This window comes from Microtus pennsylvanicus, chromosome 1, assembly GCF_037038515.1.
Source record: "Microtus pennsylvanicus isolate mMicPen1 chromosome 1, mMicPen1.hap1, whole genome shotgun sequence".
NCBI classification, from domain to species: domain Eukaryota; kingdom Metazoa; phylum Chordata; class Mammalia; order Rodentia; family Cricetidae; genus Microtus; species Microtus pennsylvanicus.
Window position 1 is genome coordinate 140,660,315 of NC_134579.1, and position 23,480 is coordinate 140,683,794.

A 23,480-nucleotide genomic window follows, 5' to 3' on the forward strand; every position below is an offset into this window, starting at 1 on the left:
GTTAAGGAGAAAGGCCCTTCCATAAAGCAGCTCAAAAGGGCTCAGACCCATAAGGGAATGTGGAGTGGCCCTGAGGCGATTAAGGGCAGTGGGGAGAAAGGAGGGCCAAGTTAACCTGAGTTTAATGGAGAGCTTGATTAGCTGTTGTTTGATGAGTCCATTGGCCCTCTCCACCTTTCCCAAGGATGTGGATGATAGGGGATGCGGAATTTCCAGGAGATGTTGAGAGCTTCTGACATAAGCTCTATGACCTTGGAAGTGAAGCCTGGCCCATTGTCCATCTGGATGGTCCATGGTACACCAAACTGAGGAATGATGTGGTCCAGGAGTACCTGAGTCACCACATCTGCCATTTCCCTAGAGGCTGGAAATGCTTCTATCCATCCTGTAAAAGTATCCAAAAGTGTTAGGAGATAACGAAGTTTGTTAGGAGTCAGCATATGGGTAAAATCAACCTGCCAATCTTCAACCAGTTGGTGTTCACAAAGCTGTGTATAGACTGACATATGTGGAGAGCCTCCTGTGGGTTTTCCTGGGCACATGCCTAGCGGGAATAGTGAACCTGTGAAATATGATCTCAAAGATGGATGACTCCAAGAAGAGGAGCTCCCAGGAGTGGAACAGTGCTTTGTGGCCTACGTGTAAGGTCTGGTAGATGTCTGAAATGATTGACAATGCCTGGTCTTGAGGAAGGATGAGATGGATAGTTAAATAGATCCATCCACCCTTTGTTTTTGTCCCTTCCCTTTATATGAGCTCATTCCTGTCTTTTGATTGGTAACAGAGCTGATAGGAGGGAGTTAAGAACAATATATGTTCTGTGGAATCAGAGGAGCTGGAGGCCAGAACCGGGGCCACTGAGTCAGTCTTGGCATTGCCTAAAGCCACTGGGTGCTTGGAGCACTGGTGTCCCCAATAGTGAATAATGGCTACTTTCTCCAGGGAGCTGGAGGATCTCCAAGAGGTTTGCTATAAGGGGTTCTTTAACTATGGGAGTGCCCTTGGTTGTAAGGAACCCCCTTTTCTTCCAGAGTGCAGAATGAGTATGGCCTATTAAGAAGACATATTTAGAGTCAGTATAGCTATTACCCCTTTGTCCCTTGGCTATTTAGTGTGCCCTAGTCAAGGCAATTATTTTGGCCTTTTTTGAGGAGGTTTCCATTGGCAGGTGGCTGGCTTCAACTGTGTTAGTGGAAGTGATTTGTCTATGAGGTAACTTCCATCAACAAACAGGGTGAGTTGGGAAATCTGTAAGTGGCTGGTGTAAACAACCTGGCCATGGTGAGGTTAAAGCCTTACAGCCTCTGAGCAATGGTGAAAGAAGGTACCAGATAGGGAGGAAACAGGAAGGAGAGTTGTGGGGTTTAGGGCAGGGCTGTAAGCCAAAGTAATTTTATTGCTTTCTAGAAACAGTAAGTGAAAAACCTGGACTCATGAAGGCCCAAGGAGAGAGACAGACAGACAGACAGAGACAGAGAGAGAGACAGAGAAGTGTCTCAGAAGGTCTGAGAGGCGGTGGTTGGAATATACCATGATTGACCTGGACAAGGTGATCTTGAGAGCTTTCCAAGTGAGTTCTGCTGCTGCTGCCAGGGTTCTCAGGCATGGTTGCCCTTCACAGATGGTGAGGTCCAGCTGTTTGGATAAAAAGGCAACAGCTTGATTCGAATGCCTAACCTGTTATCTTAGAACTCCTGTGGCCACTCCTGACCTCTCATCTGTAAAGAGATGATGACCTTCATGGGGTCTGGAAGAACAAGAGCAGGGACTGTTAGAAGAGCATCTCACAGTAGAGAGAAGTGGTGGTGGAAGATGGCCGGGTGGGTGAGAGCCCCTGTGGGTGTCTCTCTGGTTGCCTGGTACAGAGGCTTGGCTGTAATGGCAAAGTCAGGGATCCAGTGGTGTAAGATCTCTAGAACGCACAAAAAATGAGAGGATTTGAGCACCTGTGGTTTGGGGCTCTAAATCCCACAGAGCCTGGACCCTGTCAGAGGTGAGGGTCTTAGACCCCGGGCTAACTTGAACACTCAAATATACCACTGTAGGAAAGCATAGCTGAGCCTTAGTTGGCCAGACTCGATATCCCAGGGATCTGAGGAAGTTCAGGAGTGCAGAGGTGGCCTGTTGGGACAAAGACAATGTAGGATTGCAGAGAAGGAGATAATCAACATACTGGGGGACTGTGCTGGGACCTGGATCAAAGTTTGAGATATCCTTATCCAAATCTTGGAAAAGAAATAGGAGCTGTCCCAAAAACCCTGAGGAAGAACAGTCCATGTAAGCTGTCTTGAGGACCAGGAGTCAGGATCCTCCCGGGTGAAGGCAAAGAGGAAGTATGAGTCAGGTTCTAAAGGGACAGTAAAGAAGGCAGGAGGGACATTAGACAGGAGATTATATAGGTTGTTAACCATTGGGTGAACTGGAACAACTGCCTCATTTATGAGGCAGAGGTCTTGAACCAAGTGGTCAGCACCATAGGGCTTAAGCATGGGAAGGATTGGAGTGATGCGGAGTGAGTCAATAGGAATCAAAAGTCCTTGAGGTAGGAGATGGATAATAGGCTTAAGGTCTCAGCGGTGAGTTTCAGAAATAGGAAACTGGGGTTTGGAAGGGAAGGATGAAGAGTCTTTAGGGCAAACTAGGGCTGGCTGGTGGTGAGTAGCAATCACAGGAATAGAAGTGTCCCATACTTGAGGATCTGCTGGATCAGGGAGAGTAGGGACAGAACAGTCTGGTATAGGAACCTGTGAGGCTATTAAAGTGAGAAGAACATGTGACTCAGGAGAGTGTGTGGGAGCCAAAGTGACTGAGGCCCTGAAGTGGCTGAGAATATCTCACCCAAGTAGAGGTGCAGGGCAAGCAGGTATGACTAGGAAAGAATGACAGAAAAAATGCCCTGCAAGAATGCAGTGGCAGAGTTTTAAGTGGGGAGGAACAGGTCCCATCTAATCCCATGACTGAAATTGGTGAGGGGAACATATGGCCTAAATGAGATGTTAAAACAGAGTAGGTAGCTCCTGTGTCCAAAAGAAAAGCAATGGACTTGCCTGCTACCTGCATCTTTACCTTAGGCTCAGAGATGGGTATGGGAGTCACCAAGTCTGGGTTGTGTCAATCTTCCCTAAGGCTGAGAAGTTCAAAGGCTGGCACAGTCTCACTTGCTGTTGTTGGTGAGGTTGGACCTCTGTGGCATGGCATTATAAATGAGCCTGCATGAGGGAATTGTGATTTCCAGTGTCCAGGTTGCTGGCAGAGAGGGCATGGCCTCGTAGGAGGCCCAGGGCAATATCGTGCCAAATGGCCATTTAGACCACATTTGATGCAGCTGCTGGCAAGCTTTACTTAGGCTGAGCTCCATCATGGTTGACTTCCCTTGTTCCCCTTCTGGGAGTCCCAGTGGCCTTAGGGCAGCTGCTAAGGCTTGGGTGTAGAGTGTTGCCGCCTGTTGCAGCCTTGTCTGTCAGGAGGACTCAGCTGTTTCTTCTAGGGCATTAAAAACTTTAAAGGCCATTTTCACTAATCCTTGTATGGGGATTTGGGGATCTTCCTCAGCATTTTTTAAACATTTTTCTAATATCTGGTTGTTATGATTTTTGTCTCTTTAAGAGACAAGCCACGCCTACTCCCTGTGACCCCTGCCCTCCTCTCGCCATCTTAGATTCTCACTGTTCCCTTTGGCCGCACACGTGCTTCCCTCTCTCCTGCTCCCTTCTCTGTCTCTCTCCTTTCTCTTCTCCTTCTTCCCCCCCACTCTCTCTCTCTCTCTCCTCTAAGTAATAAATATCCAATTCTATTCTGTTTGATGTGTCTGTCCATGTGTCTCCCAGCCGCTCGCCTTCCCATTCGCTTGCCATTTGGAAATTGCACCTTATGGGGACTCACTGTTGCCTGCCCAGCCACTCACCACATGGCTGGGCCCTGCTTGGGGATCTTAAGGGCCCACTGCCTGCCTACTGCCACTGGGGATCTTGTAGCATAAAATTGGTACCATGCCACTCAGGTAGGCGCTCCTGCCCAAAACTCCTCCCAGGGCCAGGATCCTGAGCCAGGGTTTTCTTTCCACTCCCACCACCGGCTTCCTGGCTTCAATTGGTGAGTCTCCCCCTATTCTTCTATGGTTGCTTCTCTTTACCAGAACCGTGTTTGGACTGACCCCGGGGTGAGTCAGCCCATGCATTAGCACTACACACTCCTCATACAGTGCATTTGACTAGGTACCCGGGGTCCCCTGATTTCTTTATCTTTTTTTCCATTTCTTCTCTTTCCTTTTTCTCTTCCCTCATCATAAACTCTGCTCAGAGTGGCCCCAGCTTCTCTGCTTTTTGAGTCACCCCAAATGATGGGATCCAGCCAGGCCATAACACCCCACTCATGGTCCTAGGATGCTCATCCATGAGTCCTGGATATTTACACCAATTCACACTAGTTTCCATTATAGGCCTTGGGTGCCACTGTTTCTCGGGTTTTCATGATTTTGGCTCTGGATAGCAACCTCCCAGGGCAGATCCCCGGCTTTTTTTTTTTAAATTCCAGCCAGCTTTTTCAATTCTAGCTGTGGCATGGTGCAGTTTTTTTTCAGTTTCAGCCTTTTGCTCCCCTCTGCAGCTTGTGTTGTGGCATGGTGGCTCAGCAACAGGGCAGATCACACCTTTAGGTCCTTCTCATTAAGCTTAAAATCCTTACAGCTCAAAAATTGTGACAACACATGGCTGCCACCATTTTGACTGGGGTCAGGTGACTTTGCCACCATCTTGGCTGAGAGCCAGGTCACGTGACCAAGCTCTCCCATTTTTATTTAATATACCCTGCCTTGTCCCCCTGTTTCACTAAAATCCTCTTGTTAACTCTGTTACATGTGTTTGGCGCAGTGGCATGCCTTTGATAGGGCCCATCAAAAGCATCCATGTTGTCCAATTCCTGTTTGCTCTTTCTGTGTATAATAATTGCTCATTACATCTCATTTCAGACTACAAAATTATAAGTCTTATGTTTTAAACTGGTATGTACTTTTAAGTCTCTTACAAAAGTGCCTTATATTTAATCCAACCCTCATTTAAAATATATTAAGCTGTTCCCTAATATTGTCACTTCTGCCATTAACCTTCTATTACAAGCAGTTTCTTCTTTCTGTCCTTTTATGAGTATAAATCTTACCTGGTAAGAGCCAATACAGTCAGACTCAAACACAACCTTCCAGACAGATTCTATACTGCACCTATACCTCATAAACAGCCCTCAACTGCTCAGAGATCTGGGGAATCTGATATTTAAATATTTAATTATTAAAAAAAATTTCATAACAAAAAGAGACAGGTTGGCTCCTAGCAACAGCACTCTGCTTCCTCCAAAGAAGATAGAAGACAAATGGGCACACTACAGCATCTATCTGCAGTTGTTTTCGACTGCCAAGTGCTGACCATTAGGCAAAACCGTCTTTCATCTAAACTAAAGATCTCCAGACATGGATAGAATCGCTGGAATCGACAGCCTAGCTGCTCAGGTCAAGGTAGGCCTGTTTTCCTACAGATTTTTTTAGCCCACAGGGTCTTCTAGAGCCTGGCAGGCCCTCTGCTAAACAGCAAAGGTCAAGTGCAACCTTCAGTGACCATGGAGGACCCAAAAAAGAGTAGCTCTGGGTGCTAACCAAGTAAGTACTCTGTCATTTTTAATCAGTAACTCAAGTAAAATCTTATCCTTCTCAAAGATCTCTGATAGTTTGATAGCTGAGAGGTTTTGCCAGTTTTAAAATTGCTCTCTTATGCTGCCTTCCATGGTCTTAAAAATACTTTTCATTGTACAAAAATTTTTCACAGTCATTATGTAATAAAACTTCTGTTTCCACAAACCCAAAAAATTCTTGTGAGTTCAAGGGAGCCAAATTAAAGGATCCACCTTAAACAGGTCAGATACCCCCTCAATTCCCTGGTCCTAAAATTTTTTCCCCCATAATTTAGCTTTGTTCTTTGTTCTGCCAATACCTTAAACAGGTATAAGAGACTCCAAACATTTCCATGCCACAAACACCTGACAGAAACAAAGAGACCAGCTATGGCAGCATGTGACCAACACCCAGCCTTCCCAGGTTCCCTCCCCAAAGACGACACCCACAAATAAGCCAGAAGCAGTCTTGAGAATCCGTCGCCCCAATTCCATCAACCTGTGGTATCTAATTTCTTGCATTTTATTATAAAAAAGAGCTGGGAATGTTATAGTTTTCGTCTCTTTAAGAGACAAGCCATGCCCACTCCCAGCGACCCCTGCCTTCCTTTCGCCATCTTAAATTCTCACTGTTCCTTTTGGTGCGAGCTCTGTCTCTCTCCTTTCTTTTCTCCTTCTCCTCCCTCCCCCTCTAAGTAATAAATATCCAATTCTATTCTGTTTGATGTGTCTGTCCACATGTTTCCCAGCCGCTCACCTGCCCAGCCACTTGCCACTGGGAAACTGCACCTTCCGGGGACTCAGTGTTGCCTGGACCAGCCCAGCACCACATGGCTGGCCGGCGACTCTCCTGGTCAGAGACCCATTGCTCGGAGACTGGCAGCCATCTCTGCCTGGGACTGGCTGCTCTCAGAGCCCACTGCCTGCCTACTGCCGCCGGGGACCTTGCAGCATTTTTTAAACATCATAAAACTGGTGTTGATTGAGAAATAAAATAGGTAGCCAGGACGGTGGCTCCTGCTAGGGAGGCTGGGTCTGGTCTAATATATTGGACCATGGAATCTTGTTATCAGTTTAAAAAAATACCTGGATTTCATTAGATAGCTGTGTGATCTCTCAAAGTTTGACAAAATTAACTACTTTCTCTGAGACCATCTCCATACCTTTAAGGAGAGGTGGACCATGATGTCCTACCTCTGTTGGCCGTTTTGGCCATGTTGATAATCCCAGTAAGAGTCTGTGGCTGGCATGGCCAGTTTCCCCACAGGGACTGCACTGTCTACTAGGTGAATCTGGTTTGTATACTGTATGCCTACTGCCTGAATTCTACTCTCTTCAGGAGTCAGAGTAGAAGCCTAGATGACATAGAAGTCATGCCAAGTTAGATCATAGGCCTGGGACAGATAGCGAAACTCCTGAAACTCCTTACTATACACAGAAGGATTAGCAGAGAAGGAATCTAACGGCTTTTCTATTTGAGAGAGATCTGGAAGAGAGAAGGGAACATGGACTTTAATAATCCCATAGGCTCCCACTGTCTTCCAGAGAGGACCAAGAAATACAGGGTTATTCTGAGATCTGGTGTGAGAGGAGATGAGTGAGGATTGGGAGGGATTAGTCCAGTGTGTAGAGGGGGTCTAAGAAGTAGGTTGAGGTGAGAGGGGGTAGTGAGGGAGAGGAGGGGAGTAAGGTAGGTAGGGAAGAAGTTAACCTTGAACTTTTAGTTTGGCTGGGGAGTGAGTAGGCAGGGGCAGGAAGGGGAGGAATGTGGAGAATGTTGTTCCACAGGAGGGGGTTGGGTAGTAAGGGGTTGAGGGAGTGGGGGAGAGGCCATTGTACCAGGCTGCACAGTCCTGGCAGAGCTTTCAAGGTCCCAGTTCCCAGATGGTCAGGAATCCAGAGGCACAGTGACTCTGGCTATCAGAACCAGTTTTGCAAGACACTGGCTACTGAGAGAAGGGTGAGGGTGCAGTGCCCAGATTCATGGATATATGAGAGTTCTGTCCATTTATCCCCACAGTGGCAATAATTTTCTAGGTCCTGGAGGATGGAAAACTCAAGAATTCCCTCTGGTACGCATCACATCCCATTGTCAAGGTTGTAATGAGGCCAAATCTAACGCATAAAGAAATTAGCCTTTTGGGACAGATTATATCAGACAGTCCCAAATTATAAATATTTTGTAGGAGGCACCCCAAGGGCAATAACGGATCTGGCTTTGAATTGCAAGAACCCATTTTAAAAGTCCATGTCTAATTGTGGGGCTCAGTTCTGTCGCAGTGCTTTTACTGGGACATCTCTTGAGCCAAACGGAGCTGTGAAAATTGAATGATGTGCATACTGGCCATGCAATCTTCACCTCAGCTAAGCCCGGCTTAGCTACTTGAATAAGACTTTGGGCACGATTGTGACTTCAACAGAAAGCCCCAAAATCAACAAACATAGATGTGAATGGATCCCTAAGCCCTGTTTACATAGAGCAAAAGCAAGGGGAACTTACTGAGACAAAGCCTATCTAGCCTGGAAGCCAATTTTAGCTCGGCAGAGAACACTCCCAATAAGAGCATTTTCCTACATGTGGCCTTGAGCCCCTGGAACAAATACGTACCCCATCCCCCAGTGGTATCTCCAAAACGTTAGGAATATTCCTAAAAACGAGCCTCTCTGCCAACACATATAATCCTAATCAGACCGAATCAGACCACGTTAAAAGATATCCAGGTTTAATTGGGCACCTGTGCTCTCGGGTGGCCCTAGGGAGAGAACAGAAAACCAACAGGACCACTGAAGAGGAAAAGGGAAGAACCCTCCCATGAGGTATTTAAACTGCTCCTCCCTCCCCACCCTGAAAACAAACGTGGCTTTTCAATCTTCCTTCTCCATCTTCTCTCTGAGGGCCTGGGGGGCTACCTAGAAATGCTGGCATCCAGTAAACCTGGCCTTTTTCTAATTCGGTTTGATTTGGTCTGATTCAGATTATTGCATGAGTGGAGAGATTTATTGGGATGTAAAAACTTTTCAAAAATGTTTATGTTAATGGTTTTGATGCAGAAAATCTTGGGGGGAAACTTTAATGTTTAGAAAGGCATATAGTTGAGTAAGATACTCTTTGAATTTTGGGAACAAAACAATGGCAGCCCGGCTATTGCTGGCTGATGTGCCTTGATCACAGGTGATGATTTATTCTTTGTACCCATTTTATCTCTCAGTTTTCTGATATGATTTAATAAAAATACTGTTGATAAACGAAATGGTGGTTTTTCCTAATCAAGAATGTTGATTTTTGATTCTGTTGAGACTTTTTTTATAAAATTACCATTTGAGATAAATTATAAAATGATTGGTCCTTTCTTAGTAACCCTAAAATGCAGCCTGCCAGTAAAGAACTGGCTAAGAAAAATACCGTGCTCACTTATGCTCTGTTAATGTATAACTAGCTGCTTAGATATAAATGTATGCAGATCTTTGGAAATCATTGCCTTTCTTTTCTTCAATACAGGGTTTCTCTGTGTAGCCATGGCTGACCTGTAACTCACTCTGTAGACCAGGTTGTCTTGAATTCTCAGAGATCCAACTGATCCTGCCTGCCAATTGCTGGTACTAAAGGTGTGTGCCACCCCCACTCAGCTTGCTTTTCACATATAATATATAAAGGGTTTAGTCGTGTAAAGGAAATGAGAAACATGCTGTTGTTTACTTGTATTTGTTGTAATTCTTTACTCGAAAAATAGAATATAATTGCATTATTTTTATACTGCTTAGAAGATTTTGCTTGAGTGTATAAACTGTAATAAAAAAATAAAAGATTTGAGAGACCCAGACATGGCGGAGATCTGTGTGTGTGTTTGTGTGTGTGTGTGCATGTGTATGTGATTTCCATTTTCATTGCACCAGGGAATTATGTGTTACTCCCTTGAGAAAAAAAATTTATTGTATGATCAATTTCTGGCTCCACGCCTCATCCTCAGTTCTTGAAATACTGAGGGCGTTTTGTCCTAAACACAAGATAATAATTAATCATCATATTGCAGCCCTCTGCATTACAAGATTCTATATGATTGGCCTCCTATGAAATAACAAGGCTAAAGCTCTTAGCTATTCAGACTTTCATAGAGAAGTCCAAACATGTTTATTAAAAACTGTCAGCATCACATCTATGGTTGGTAAATAAAAACTGCAGTCTAACTGCTCCTATAACTGTTAATAAAAGGACAAAATGCTTATATTATGAGTCGACTTGAATTCTGAGCATCTAAAAAATATAAAGGTCTATACAGTTTGTAAGGTTATAAAGGCATATATGCTTGGACTATATGGGTGTGAGATGATTATCTGAAAAGTATACAGTTTATAAGAAACAATGGCCACATTCCTAGTAAAGATATCAGTGTATTGTCACTAGCCCTGTCTGTTGGTTTTTTTTAATCAAACCCATGGAGCCCCTAGAACCCTCTCTCCTCACCTCTCACTGTCCTTTGTCTGTCTGTCTGTCTGTCTGTCTGTCTGTCTCACATTCTCCTTTAGCAGGCTCTGAGCCAGACTGATCAGGGCTGACACCCGACTTTACTTCTGGACTACAGTGGCCCAGAGCAGGGTATCAGCCACTCTGTGCTTTACTGTGTCCACCGAGAAATGTCGGAGGATAGCAGCACCTTAGGTATTTTCCTCACTTGAAAAAGTAGTTCTTTGAGATTTTCATTCCATACAATTTGATCACGTTCATACCACCTCCTCCTAGAACCAAGGCCCTTCTCTAACCACCCAAATCTGTGTCCTCTTTCTGCTTTTTAAAAACCTTTCAAGACTGGTTGGGGCAGCAACACCATAAGATCAGTAGATGACTAAGTATATTCTGTGCAAAAGATGTGATGCTTTCCCATCATGCCCCCTGGGCGTGGAATGTGAACCTGCCCTACCCAGTAAGAGGAAGATCATGGGTTCATAAAAGTTCATGGTGGCATCTTGCCAGCTCATGAGTGTGTAAAGGTCTAGTGTACTTCTGGTCCTTCCCCATGGGGTCAGAGGAGTTTGTGTATACCAGTTTGTAGAAGCACTGACTTTTGGACTCAGATACAGCATACCTCTCTCTTAAGCTTTGTTTTCTCCAGCCCAGCCCAAATCAGGACTGTCACGAACAGGTTTGTTTACCACTGCAAGCTGCTGTTTGCTCATTTTAATAGAGAAAATGTGAACGCATTGGCCACACAACCAGGAGTTAGGGCGCTAGTCCCACTAAGAAGGACAGGATGCAGGCTTATCTTGATGAAGGAGACAGACCCCTTCCTGCTAGTCCACAGTTACACATTAGAAGCAGCTCAGTTCCTTGAGCTCAGAGGATTGAGGAAGGACATAGATGCAGAGGAGAGAAGAAAGGTGGGGCTGTGGTGGGAGGAGTGGAGAGAAAAGAACAACAGAGAACACCATGCCCCAAGGGGTAGAAAAAGGCACTCAGACATGGAAGGATAAAGGCAGAACAAGACAGGGAGAGAGTGACCACCTCAGTCAGAGAGATGAAGGAGTCCATGGAGACATGTCTCCTAACAGCTGTGTTCCTGTGTTATCAGATCCCTACTTTACTGTCTTCTCTACCTGTTCTGCATCCTCCTCTGGATCCCAAGTTACAGTCGGACCTTCTCTCTGTTTTTCTCATCTGTGTCTATGGTTGTTCCAGAAGAGAGGTAAAGGAGAAAGATAACACACACACACACACACACACACACACACACATACACACACACACGGACATGCACATGTGCAAAGTTGGCCTTAAATCCAAATTTTAAAAAATGTGTTTGGTTACCCCTGACATTCATACCACTATTGTGCCAGTGGGCATATCTCGCAAGTAGATCATTACTGTACCTCACAGGGCTCATAGCTGGGTGAGACTGATGGTTGCTCTTCTCCTCCAGTAGCACGCATAGCACCTTCTAGCACTGTGAACACTAGTAAGTGTTCTGGATGAGTAAGGCTTCTGGATGAGTACCAGCTACATTGCTTCATGTTCTTCTTAACCACGAGAATGTGGTGTCTTCAGCAATATGGGTTTACTGTCAAGTTGTGAAAGGCAACGAACGGCATTGGAAAAAGACTCTGATGTTTGGGGTGGGACAGTCTATGGGACCCAATGGGCCAGCTGGAGAAGACGTAGCCTCTTCTTGAGCTGGTGGTTTTAAGGGTGGCATATGATGCCTGTTTGGGTGTTGTCTTCCTCCTTATATGGCAATGCCATTTAAACCCCTATAACCCATGAATATGTCTTAGGACACTTCCACACTAGTAGGATTCTGTGTGGCTTTTCAAAAGTCCTTCAGTGTTGGTTATCCTTCCTCTCATTCCCCTCTACTCTGTGCTGTCACCCCTTCCCCATTTAATCCTCTTGTTCTAATTCCCACTTACTTCTTATAGCACCATGTGCTATGTCCCCATCCCTGAAAGATCCCCCACACTGTCCCTTACCAGCTACTTAACCTCTGTGGTGTTCTAAACAAAACACCCATATTGAAAGTGTAAAAGCCACATGGAAGAGAAAACATGCAATGTCTTTCTGGGCCTGCATTACCTTGCCCTGGATGATCATTTCTGGATCCATATAATTCCCTGATCATTTTGTAGCTTCATGTTTCTCTACAGCCAATTAGAATTCCACTGTATATGAACCACATATTCCTTATCCACTCATCACTCGATGTGCATCTTGGCTATTTCTGACTTCCAGCTGTTATGAATAAAGCAGCAACAGACCTGGATCAGCAAGTATCTCTGTAGTAAGATGCTGTGTCCTGGGGACATGCCCATGTTGGTGGAGCTGGAGTCTTGTGGCAGATCCACTTTCAGCTTGTTGAGGAACCTCCACAGTGATTTCCATAGTGGCTGTACCAGTTTACACTCCCATCAGCCGTGAGTAGTCTACCTCATGTCCTGAATCCTTGCCATCATCTGCTCTCATCTGCTTTAATAATGTTGACAATTCCGGCTGGAGTCAGATGAAATCTAAAAATCGCTTCCTCTCCCTCCTCCTCTTCTTCCTCCACTTCTTCTAAAGGAGATTATCTTGAAGCAGCTGTCTGGTCTTCCTGCTCTTACAGTGTTTCTGTGATGTTCCTGGAACCTCAGGGAATTTGTTTGGTTATTTTTTAAGTTTATTTACTGGCCACTGGTAGCCCACAGTGAGCTGATCTCTACGCTCAACTAGTTTTGTCTTTCTGTAATGATCTCAGATTATTGCAAAAAGGAGCTTCTTTGATGAGGGGTGAGAGATGCACTTATGAATGGAGAAGTCTGGTTCTTAAAAGCTTCAATTATATGTATATGAATGTTGCCTGCATGTACATTTGTGTGCCACATGCATGCCACTGGGACTGGAGGTAAAAGTAGTTGTGAGACATGAAGTAGGTGCTGGGAATCAAACTCAGGTCCTTTGGGAGATCAGCAAGTGCTCTTCACTTCTGAGCCTTCTTTCTGACCCTATCTCTGCATGAAGTTTATAATATGTATGGAAGTAAAATGTATGAACTGAATAGCCCGAGAATCCAGGATGTTCTCTTCTACAGTAGGGTTCTCATGTGTCATGTGGGATACATCACTAGAATGCCGGTTGTGATAAGTTAAATGTGTATACTATGATCGCCAAAGCAATAATGAAAAGAACGAGCAGCTAGTAAGCCAAATAGAGCCATAAAGACATCTGTTAAGGTGGAAGTTTATACTTTGTACCTTAAAGGAGTAACATTGCCAGCATAATAAGGAATATAGTTAGTAGAATAAGGTACAAAATAGAACAATGAGAAATACTTAAGTCAAAATAAGACAGCATAAGAGAAAGGGGGGAAAAGAACATAAGGGACAAATAATGTGCTTTTAGACTTTTATCCAACAATGTCTGTAATCATGATACAAACTAAAATGTTAGATTATAGATACAAGCAGTTCCCATGCATATGGGTGTTCTGTAGTCAGTGGGATATCAAAAGCAGGTGAATGCAATTTAGACTCTTTAGCAGAAAGCAGGTCCAGTCTCTGATGGACCGAATGTCAAACCGGTCTTCCAAAGCATGTTTATTGAGTGTTACACAAAGGTTGTTTTATAGGTAAAACAAATCATCATTTCAATACCCTCTTGATGTATTCGGTGTGTTCACTGAAGGAAACCATCAGGCTCCTAAAATTTTAGTCCTTTAGGCAGTACCCAATAATTCAAGATTCTAAGGTGTGCCAGGATTGTCTTGTCACCAAAGTCATGCAACATATGGAAAACTCCCTCAGAAAAACAACTCTATAAATCATGAAAAGCAATCACTGTTCCAGATTATGGTTTTTTAAAGGTCTAAGGACTTCCAACTACTACATTCTATTGTTACTAGATACAAAGAGAAACAACTGTTACATTCTAATGTTTAGACACAATGACTCTACTAGATTCCCACTACAATACTGCTCATTACAACTACACCAGAGACCCAATAAGTTCTACAGTGAACAATAGAGGAAACTCATCCCTCTCCTGGGAGATGCCTATAGGACTCTGCAGAGGACACTGCTTCCTTCTGGCTATAGTGTATTCTGGAGTTGTCACCTTCGTTGTGAGCCTTCTCCTAGGGATCATGAACAGATGTCTATTGGCACCACATGAACAACATTTTTTAACCTTGTAGCTTGGTGAGCCAATGATTTTATTGGGGGGTAGCTCAGAAGAGCACATGTAACTGAAAGACAGCGGAACACCCCCAAACCCACCCCAGCATGGGCAATGGCTCATCTAAGCTACCTCCTTGGCACTCCATGCACAACTTGCAGGCAGCTACACCAGAGAGTACCTCCCTCCCCATCAGCGCTGCTTATTGCTTCCATCCTTTAGAGAGGTATTTGTGAGTTTTGTAATTTTTTGACTTTTTTGAGCCTTGTGTCTTCATAGATTCCTGTGTTTCCTTCCTCTTTCCAGGAGAGAATGTTTCAAGTTACAGAAAATAGCTACACAGCCTGTTTAATAAAGGCTTTGTCCCCGGTATGGTGATACTAGGAGGTGATGGAACCTTTAAGGCAGGACTTCATATTTCTTGTTGCCCACTGTGATTAAGTAGTGAGAGCCAAGTCTCTTCTTCCTCTTTTCTGACTGAGGCCATGAGATGGCTGGTTTTAATCTACATAATGTTTTTGTTAAGATGTTCTGAGCACCCTGGCTCAATCCTTGACATCTTCACTTCAGTGAAAGACATTGACCAGCACACACATTAAAATGACCTTTAACAGTTAAAAAAACAATCTGTAGGAGAAATTACAGTTTGAAACATATTGCTGATAGATTGGATATGACTATTCCAAAGAAGGAACTTTGATTTGTGCACGTTACCAATGCAAACGTGGACTCACAATGCATCACAAACCAAAATGGAAGTCCAAACTACAAAACTTCTAGAAGTTTCCAACATTTGCAGGTGTGTGTAGGGAAGACATTCAGTTTTGTCACTGGTGGATAATCCATGAAAAAATGGTAAATGAAACTTTACATATTAAAAAAAAAGACTTTGGTATCTAAAATGACATCATTTCTGTATGCCGTGGCATACAACTTCAATTATCGCATTTGGGAAGTGGAGTTTGCTGTAATTTGAGATGTATCCTGTAATTTGGAATCTTTGTTCACATGCACATTTGTCAACTTACTGATTATTTAAGAAAGAGGTTTAAGGAAGGGGCTGTAGCTCCATTGGTAGAGTGCTTGCTCAGCATGTGTGAAGCCCAGGTTCAATACTGAGCTCATCATAGACTTGGTGCTGGTGCCCACCTGTCATTCCAGCAGGTGGAGGCAGGAGGATCAGTTGAGGATCGGTTCTAGACCATTTTTGGCTACAAAGCAAATTCAAGGCCAGCATGGTACAAAAGAGACCTCTCATCTCAGAAACCAAGTCCAGCATTGCTCATGTTTCTACCACCTTTCCTGCATCGCCCAACGGCACCGAGTTTGCTGATGATAGAATTGCTTAGAGCAGGCTAACAACCTATGTGCTCTGATAAAGCTCTGCCTTCCAAACTCTTTGTTTAAAATGAGAGGATGTCTTTTGTAGGCTGTGAGGTGGTCAATTCTCTTCCTAAGGATGGAGTGAGCAGACAATGACTGGACAACAAGGGGACTCTATTTACATAGTGGGAACAAGCATTTAAAGGAGAAAGTAAACATCGAGACCCCATGATGGCAGAAGGACACACACCATGAGACACTGTGAGCACCATATCTCTGCACTCCTGGTCTTCTGTCCCTGGGCAGTCTCAAGGGCTACAGTCAGCCTCGGGAATGAATTCTCATCTTCAGCCAAGGGATAGAATCTCAGAGGCAGGAATGTGCTCCATAGCCCGTGTCTACAGTTCGAGTCCCACAGGCTGAAGTCGTGGGATCCCGAGCAGGCTCTCTGCTTAGACAGAAGCTTCAGAGCAGCAATCCTCTGACTTGTCTGTCTCTGTGAGTCTTCATCACACTGTTTCTTCTTAATGGAGCTCAGCCCTCAGCCAGGAGCCAGGAACCTGCCCAAAAGCCAGACTCTGGCCAGGATATAGGGTATAAAATCCTCCTTCTCTGACCATTCAATGACTTTACCCCTCCAGACTTAGCTTAACCCAAATTTGTAGGGCTATCTGGTTTCTGATTGACTGAATGTATATGTATGCAAATAAAGTAAAAAATGGTACTGTTCAGAGAAGCGCTCTCAAACATCTAGTGGGAGATGGAGGAAAACTAGTTTACAGTCAGGTCAGTGTGTACCCACCTGTGCAGTGGCAGAGAAGCTGGTACTCGAACTGTCCAAAGGGCTTCCATCAGTTCCCGCTCACCTTCTCCAGAAGCTTCATGGGGCTTGGTTCTCCACCCCTGCCTTCTGGTTGCTGCTGCCACTTTGATCATCCACCCAGCCAGCCGACCACCATTGCCTGCCGCCATCTGCTCCTCCACTTGGTTCACCATGGCAGCTCTGGGAGCCATTTGTGTTTCTTTCCCAGCTGCCTCATTTGACAGGTTGGGTGCCTCCCTCCGGGTTGTCAAATAGTAATGCAGAGCAGCTGGAAGTCCTATCCTGTTTCCCCTTCTCTTCCACAATGATCTCTGAGCCTCAGGTGCAGGACCGTGCTGTGGTTATAGGTTATTTTCTCTAGGGTATTGCTGTGTTGGTACCTCTGGCTTCAAAGCATTCAGAGAAGATCTGGAAGCTAGCAGCCACAGTCTGGGGACTATCTAGTGACTTTCTAGATGTATGAAGCTAATCCACAGTATGAAAAATGCACAAATTTATACTTTCACCTTTTTTGAGACATGGTCTCACTATGTAACCCTGACTGTCCTGGAACTCACTTTGCAACTAATGTTGGGCAGTAATTCACTGAGATCCACCTGGCCCTGCCTTCTGCATGCTGAGATTAAAGGCATGTGCCCCACCACTGGGTCATACACTTTTATGTGCTTAGTGCTACATTTGTTTCCCTAAATATGCCATAATGAACATCTAATGTTTCATTGTTCTGAATTTCTGCTCTTGGTCTTCTGTCCCAAGGCTTACAAATGGGAAACCCCAAAGCAAAGATACATACACATGACTTATATCACCATTTCTTTGTGGCCAGACTGTGTACACTATTAAAATATTTACAAAATCCTTTAATTATTTTTCCTCTTTAAAAAATGTTTTCTATGTTTGCGTGTGTGTGTGTCTGTGTGTGTGTGGTGAATGTGCTACTGCCTATGTGCAGAGATCAGACAGTGATGTTAGTAACTTCCTCAGTTGTTCTCCATTTCATTAACCACTTAAATCAATTAATTAATTTAAGACTAGTCAATGGGATCTGTCTTTATCTGCTCCACCCTCCAAATCTTGAGGTTCTATATATATGCTCCATGTTCATGTCTAGAGCCTTACGTGGGTGCTCAGGATTCAAACTAAGTCCTTGTGCTTGTGAGGCAGGAACATTTCTGACTGAACCATTCACCCAGCTTTTCTTCAACTTTCCCTAACTTTCATAGTGTATGCAAAAATGGATTTCATTATGACATTTTCATACAAATCATACTTCACTCCTCTACTACCCTGCTTCTCCCTCTGTAATGAGGATTAAATTTGGTCTCATTTATGCCAGACTAATGTTAGACCACTGAGTCCCCAGCCCCTCACTGTTGATTTCCAGAGTCCAGGTATGGTTGTTTGAATGAGAATGATCCCATAGCCTCATATGTTTGAATGCTTGGTCTTTAGTTTGTGGCCCTGTTTGGGAAAGATTAGGAGGTGTGGCCTTTATAGAAAGTGTGTTGTGGAGGTGAGCTTTGAGATCTCAAATGTCCACTCATTTCCAGTTAGCTCTTCTTCTCTCTGTCTCATGCTTGTGGATTAGGATGGTGCCTCTTGATAGCAATAGAAAAGTAACTAAGGCACCAGGCACATGCTCTACCACTATGGTGTATCACCTACTCTTTTAAGGATTTATTTGGACATAGGGTCTTGCTAAATTACATAGGCAATGGCTGATGTTGAATCTCAGCTTTCCTAAAACAAAGATGAGAAGCAACAGTGGCCATGCCTCTCCTTAGACATCCCTTTCTTAATAAGACTTCACTTCTCTTTTCTGGACAGAGAGATGGTGTAAGGGAGGGGAAGCAGCATCCTTTTATGTGAAGTTCGGCCAATGCCTGTCTGATGTTGGCAGCAGAGTTACAGTTCAATGATTCAGGAAGGACAAAGGTCAGGAAACCATGTTGATTTCAGGCATTGCATCTGTACTTTTCTGACCTTGGCAATGTGCCACAATAGACTTGAATGACCCTGGGACCTTTGTTCTGCCAAGCGAGGTGATCTGGCTCTGAACTTGCATCATTATTCTAAGGCAGGATTCCACATGGGAGCCATGAACTGCATTTCATACAGTAGCTGTCATAATCTTCACATTTTGGGGGAGATATATTGCCTTGACCCACTGATAGAAGTACATACGGGTTAAGAACCTCTTTCTTAGGCCACACAGTGGATTAGAACATCAGCCTGGGATACAGAAGGAGACCTTGTCTAAGACAAACAAACAAAGAGTCCAACATCCAAATGTATTTGATATTGGACTCCCCTCTGTAAGCTGTGAATACCATTGGTTAATAAAGGACTGTCTTGGGCCTGTGCAGGGCAGAATAGAAGTAGGCAGGTAAAACTAAAATAAATGCTGGGAGAAAGAAGATGCAACCAAGAGAAGTCATGTAGCTAATGCCAGAGACAGACATGACAGAACCTAGCCAGTAAGCCATAGTCACATGGTAATACACAGATTAGTGAAGACAGCTTAGTTTAGGATGTAAGAAGTAGCCAATAAGAAACTAGAGATAATCGGCCAAGCAGTGATTTAATTAATACAGTTTCTCTGTGGTTTTTCCAGTTCTTGGCAACTGGGAACCTACAAGCAGCCTCCTACGACAGTATTTCAACTGTGATATGGTTAATCAAGTATAAATTTAAATCAACTCAATATGTTATTGTTTCCCAACTATTGGAAAACCTCAGATATTCTTAGAACATCAGAGCCATGGAAATCCTCCTTTTTAGTGGGAGGATTCAAGAACTCTAAATATAAATCCAAGACTTTTCAAGAAAAGTAAAAGAAAAACAAAGAACAACTTTGGAGAATATTTAGATTCCCAATTAAGACAAGCTACCAGCTCAAATGCTCATCAGATTTCAGGTATATCATTTAAAAAAATACCCAATATATAGGCCAGGCATGGTGATGTTAGCTTACAAATCCAGCATCTTCAGAAGTGAAAAGCCATTCTGAGGCTGAAGTGAGACTGAGAACAAATAACTGGTTGTGTTGTCACAAAGCTCTAATCCTGAGAATTGGGAAGACCAGAAGTTCAAACCAGACAGGGCTACAGTGTGAGACTCTTTCCATAACAAAACAAAGCAACAAAACAGAAATTATGGAGACAATGGATGTAGCAAAGTTGATAGAGTTCTGACTGACATAGCTTACATGAAACCCTAGTTTTCATCCTCAGCATTCCTTGAGATGGCCATGTGGTTCAAGCTTGTATTTCCAGCACCTGGGAGTTGGTGGCAGGGGGACCAAAAGCTCAGTGTCATCCTTGGATATAAAGTGAGTCCAAGTTCAATAAGATCTATATTAGACATTGTCTCTAAAAGAGGGAATCCATTATGGTGCAAGATTAGCCTAAGGACCTGCTGATCTATCAGGAGGACCATATGTGTGGAGTCATCCTTAGTCACTGAGTCATGATGATGTTGATGGTTTGGGGTTCTGGATAATTGAAATTTCTTTTATAGAAAATATTTGGGGGAAGTCATTATTTCTGAAAATGTGATAATTATGTATTTAAAATAATATTAAATTCCTGTTCCATTTTCAGAGTGACAGGATTGTACAAATGTGCCATCACAACCACTTACTGCCATGTTGAGGATAAAACTCAGAACTTCATGAATTCTGGGTGAAGACTACCAACTTAGCCACATCCTCAGATAATTTTGTCCTATAATGCTTCTGTAATTTAGTGCTACCACATTAATTTAATGTAATGCTAAAAATTAAATCTGGAACTCTGTACACGCTAGGCAAGCATTCTACCAACTGAGCTACAGTTTCAGTCAACTTTGACATATAATGCCTCTGTAATTTGAAAGATTCTATAGATGCCAATTTTGTTTATGTGGTTCTTTCTTAATGTCTCCCTGATTTTCTTCTGGAGATGAGTCAACATGACCTGTCATTTCTTCATTTGTCATCAATTCTTTTGTAGATATCAGGATAAGAACAAGTTATGACAGAGAAAAGATAAATTCTCATCTAAGCCATAGACATGTGTACAACCTTCCATCATCCATATACATGAACTATACACATTTTTACCAGTTTATATTTTCCCAAATTAATGATAGATAATAAAGTCTACAACATAAATGGTTGTGTGAAGGATTGTCAGCAAAATGAAACTTGGGGCTTATTGGTATGGAATGAATGTATTTTATGTGTGAAAAGGCATGGAAAAAAGCATCTTAAAAAGGAAAGTGTTTATTTTGCTCATATTCCAACTTTACAGTTCATCGTCCAGGGAAGTCAGTGTAGGAACTTGGAGGCAGGAGCTGATGCAGAGGCCATGGAGAGGTGCTGCTTATGGCTTGCTCTTCATGGCTTGCTTAATCCACCTTCTTATAGAATCCAAGATCATCAGCTCAGAGGCAGCACCACCATAAGTGGCTGGTCCCTCCCCATCAATCACTAATGTTGTGGTCTTCTCCGTTGCATTCTGTGAATATATTTTATTAATAAAGAAGCTACTTTGGCCTATAGCATGGTAGAATAGAGCTAGGCAGAGAAAACTAATCTGAATGCAGAGAGAAAAACAGCAGAATCATGGCACTAGCTAGCAATATGCCTAAGCTATTGGCCAATTTATATAGTTTCTGCTTGATTATTTGGGTTTGGGTAGCCCAGAAATGAATGAGCAGTCTTCATTTACAAAGTGACACCCAAATATTCGGCAATATGCATCCATAAAAAGCCTCAGAAAACATGAAGAAAGAGCTTCTAGACCAACAAAAATGGGAGTCCATTAGAGCCTCTTGGTAGCTGCAAATTGTTAGATTGACTCTGTTTGGTCGTGGTAAGTAGAGGCACAACTCCTTGAAGAGAGGGCCTCCTGACTCAGCATTATCAGCAAAAAAATAGCAAAAGCATTCCCACCTTCTTTAAGAAATGGCTTTCTGGTTTCTAGTAGTATCACAAATGGCTCTGGCTCTATTGGGAGGTTCAGCACTTAAAAGGGGTCTGTGAGCAGCTTGTTACAAACTGCTTGATGGTACTGGGGTGATAAGAATGGCTTGCAGTGGTGGTAAATATACCTCTGCCTTGTTGAATTGGGAGAGCCTACAGGCAAAGCCTTAGTATTAGTCCTAGCCACACCTGCTTAGGATTTGAACAAAAAAAAAAAGGTTCTCCTGGTCAGAAAATGATTACAGATACACAATAAGACAGATTCAGGTGAAAAAGACCTCTGAATAAATGTATATGGGCTTTGGTGAGAGAGAGAAGAAAGAGTACAGACAGTCATAGATTAAAGGAGTAAAGATGATAAAATAAATATTAAAAAGTAATAGAGAATAAAAAGGCATGTAAAGATATAAAATACACATAGAGTCCAAACTATGTATATTATTGTGTTTTCATTGGATCTTTTTGACTGCTAATGAGCTAACAACTGAAAAAAAATTGATTCTGGAGGCTGCAATGCTAAACCAACATATGTATTTTAAAAGTATCTTGACTTCAAAATTTGAGTCTAAGGATACAATATTTTTAAAAAAGAGGTTCTGCTTTTGTTACCACAGAAGATTAGAATCTGTGAATTCCTTCCAAGCTAATGTGGGTTGATGAAAAAGATCCCCTGGAATGTCTCCAAGAACTCTAAAAATACTTAGCCCACAAACAGCAGGAAGTAGTTTGGAGCAAGCAACACCCAGATTCTCAAAATGATTGTTTATAAATGCTTGTTTTTATTTAAAAGGGGTTGGGTATAAATACTTTATAGTCACAATCAATTTCTTTTTTAAAAAGGGGTAATATAATATATTTTATGTATACTTTGCATTAGTATGGATCTTGGACTATTGATACAAACTCATGACTGATTACATTAGACTATGTATATTTATTTCTGCTCTTTTTAACTTATCATGCTTGTGCAGCTCACTTAAAGTTAAATGTGTAATTTAAAATTACAGATTAATAGATAGTCATTTATAATAGTCAAATCTATAGTCATGTTAGTTACATTTACTAGATATACAGAATACATTTCAGCTAGATAGATAATCTTCAACACTTCAAACACCAACAGAATATGGCACTTAAAATATTTTAAGAACTTAGACTTTTCTCAACAGTAAGACATTTCTGCTTCTAGCAGCACCAACTACATCAGGTAGGTTATTAGTCATTGAAGAAACTCATTATGGAATTTGCCTTCAGTATGGCAAGGCTAGCCATTTGGGCAAGAAACTGCTCTTGCATGAACTGCTTGATGCTATGCTGCATGAATTGGACATGCAGGACCCACAGAAAAATGACTGCTGAACTTGTCTAAAAATGGTGAGACAGTCCTTCAGGGTTCCTGCTTCATGACAGAGCCTGTCAGACATTTCGCAGAACATGGAATAAAATGACTGACAAACTGCCAATATAGGCAATATAGTCTTTCAAATTTTCTGCTTCATGGAAAAGACAGCCAGATATTATGGGCCTGTAGACTAAAGATGGATACTCAAACCTTACAGAAGCACTTTAGATGACTCTCTAGGCAGCGAGATGTCTCCGTCAATTCTAGAGTTTTAGAAGTTGCTTACAATGCATTTAATGATTACTTAGACAATATTATATCCTTCTGTGAACTTTGATGGAGTTGAAGGCAGATAGTTACAGTTTTTCTTAGTTATGATAAAAGATAAATTAGATATGAAACTTTGCAGTTACAAATAGACAAAAAATTGTAGTTGTAATTCTTTCTTGATAAATGTTTTGTTATATGTAATTTTATTATGTTAAAATTAAAAACCTTTCTTTGTATTTAGACAGAAAAAGCTAATGATGTGGGATTCTCCTCTGTATAATATAAATAAGTTTTATTAATAATTAAGCTATTTTGGCCTATGGCATGGAGAATAGAGCTAGGTAGAGAAAATGAACTGAATGCATGGAGAAAGAAGGCAGAGTCAGGGAGATGCCAGAAACTTACTGGTAGGACACAGCATCATGGTAATACACAGATTAATAGAGATGGGTAAATTTAAGAT

General features: G+C 42.6%; 1 long non-coding RNA gene across 1 annotated transcript in view; it reads right to left on the reverse strand.

Moving 5' to 3' along the window:
• The window catches only part of LOC142859176 (uncharacterized), a 376,470-nt gene that overhangs the window by 282,466 nt on the left and 70,524 nt on the right, over positions 1-23,480 (reverse strand). The gene's annotated exons all lie outside the window — the stretch shown is intronic.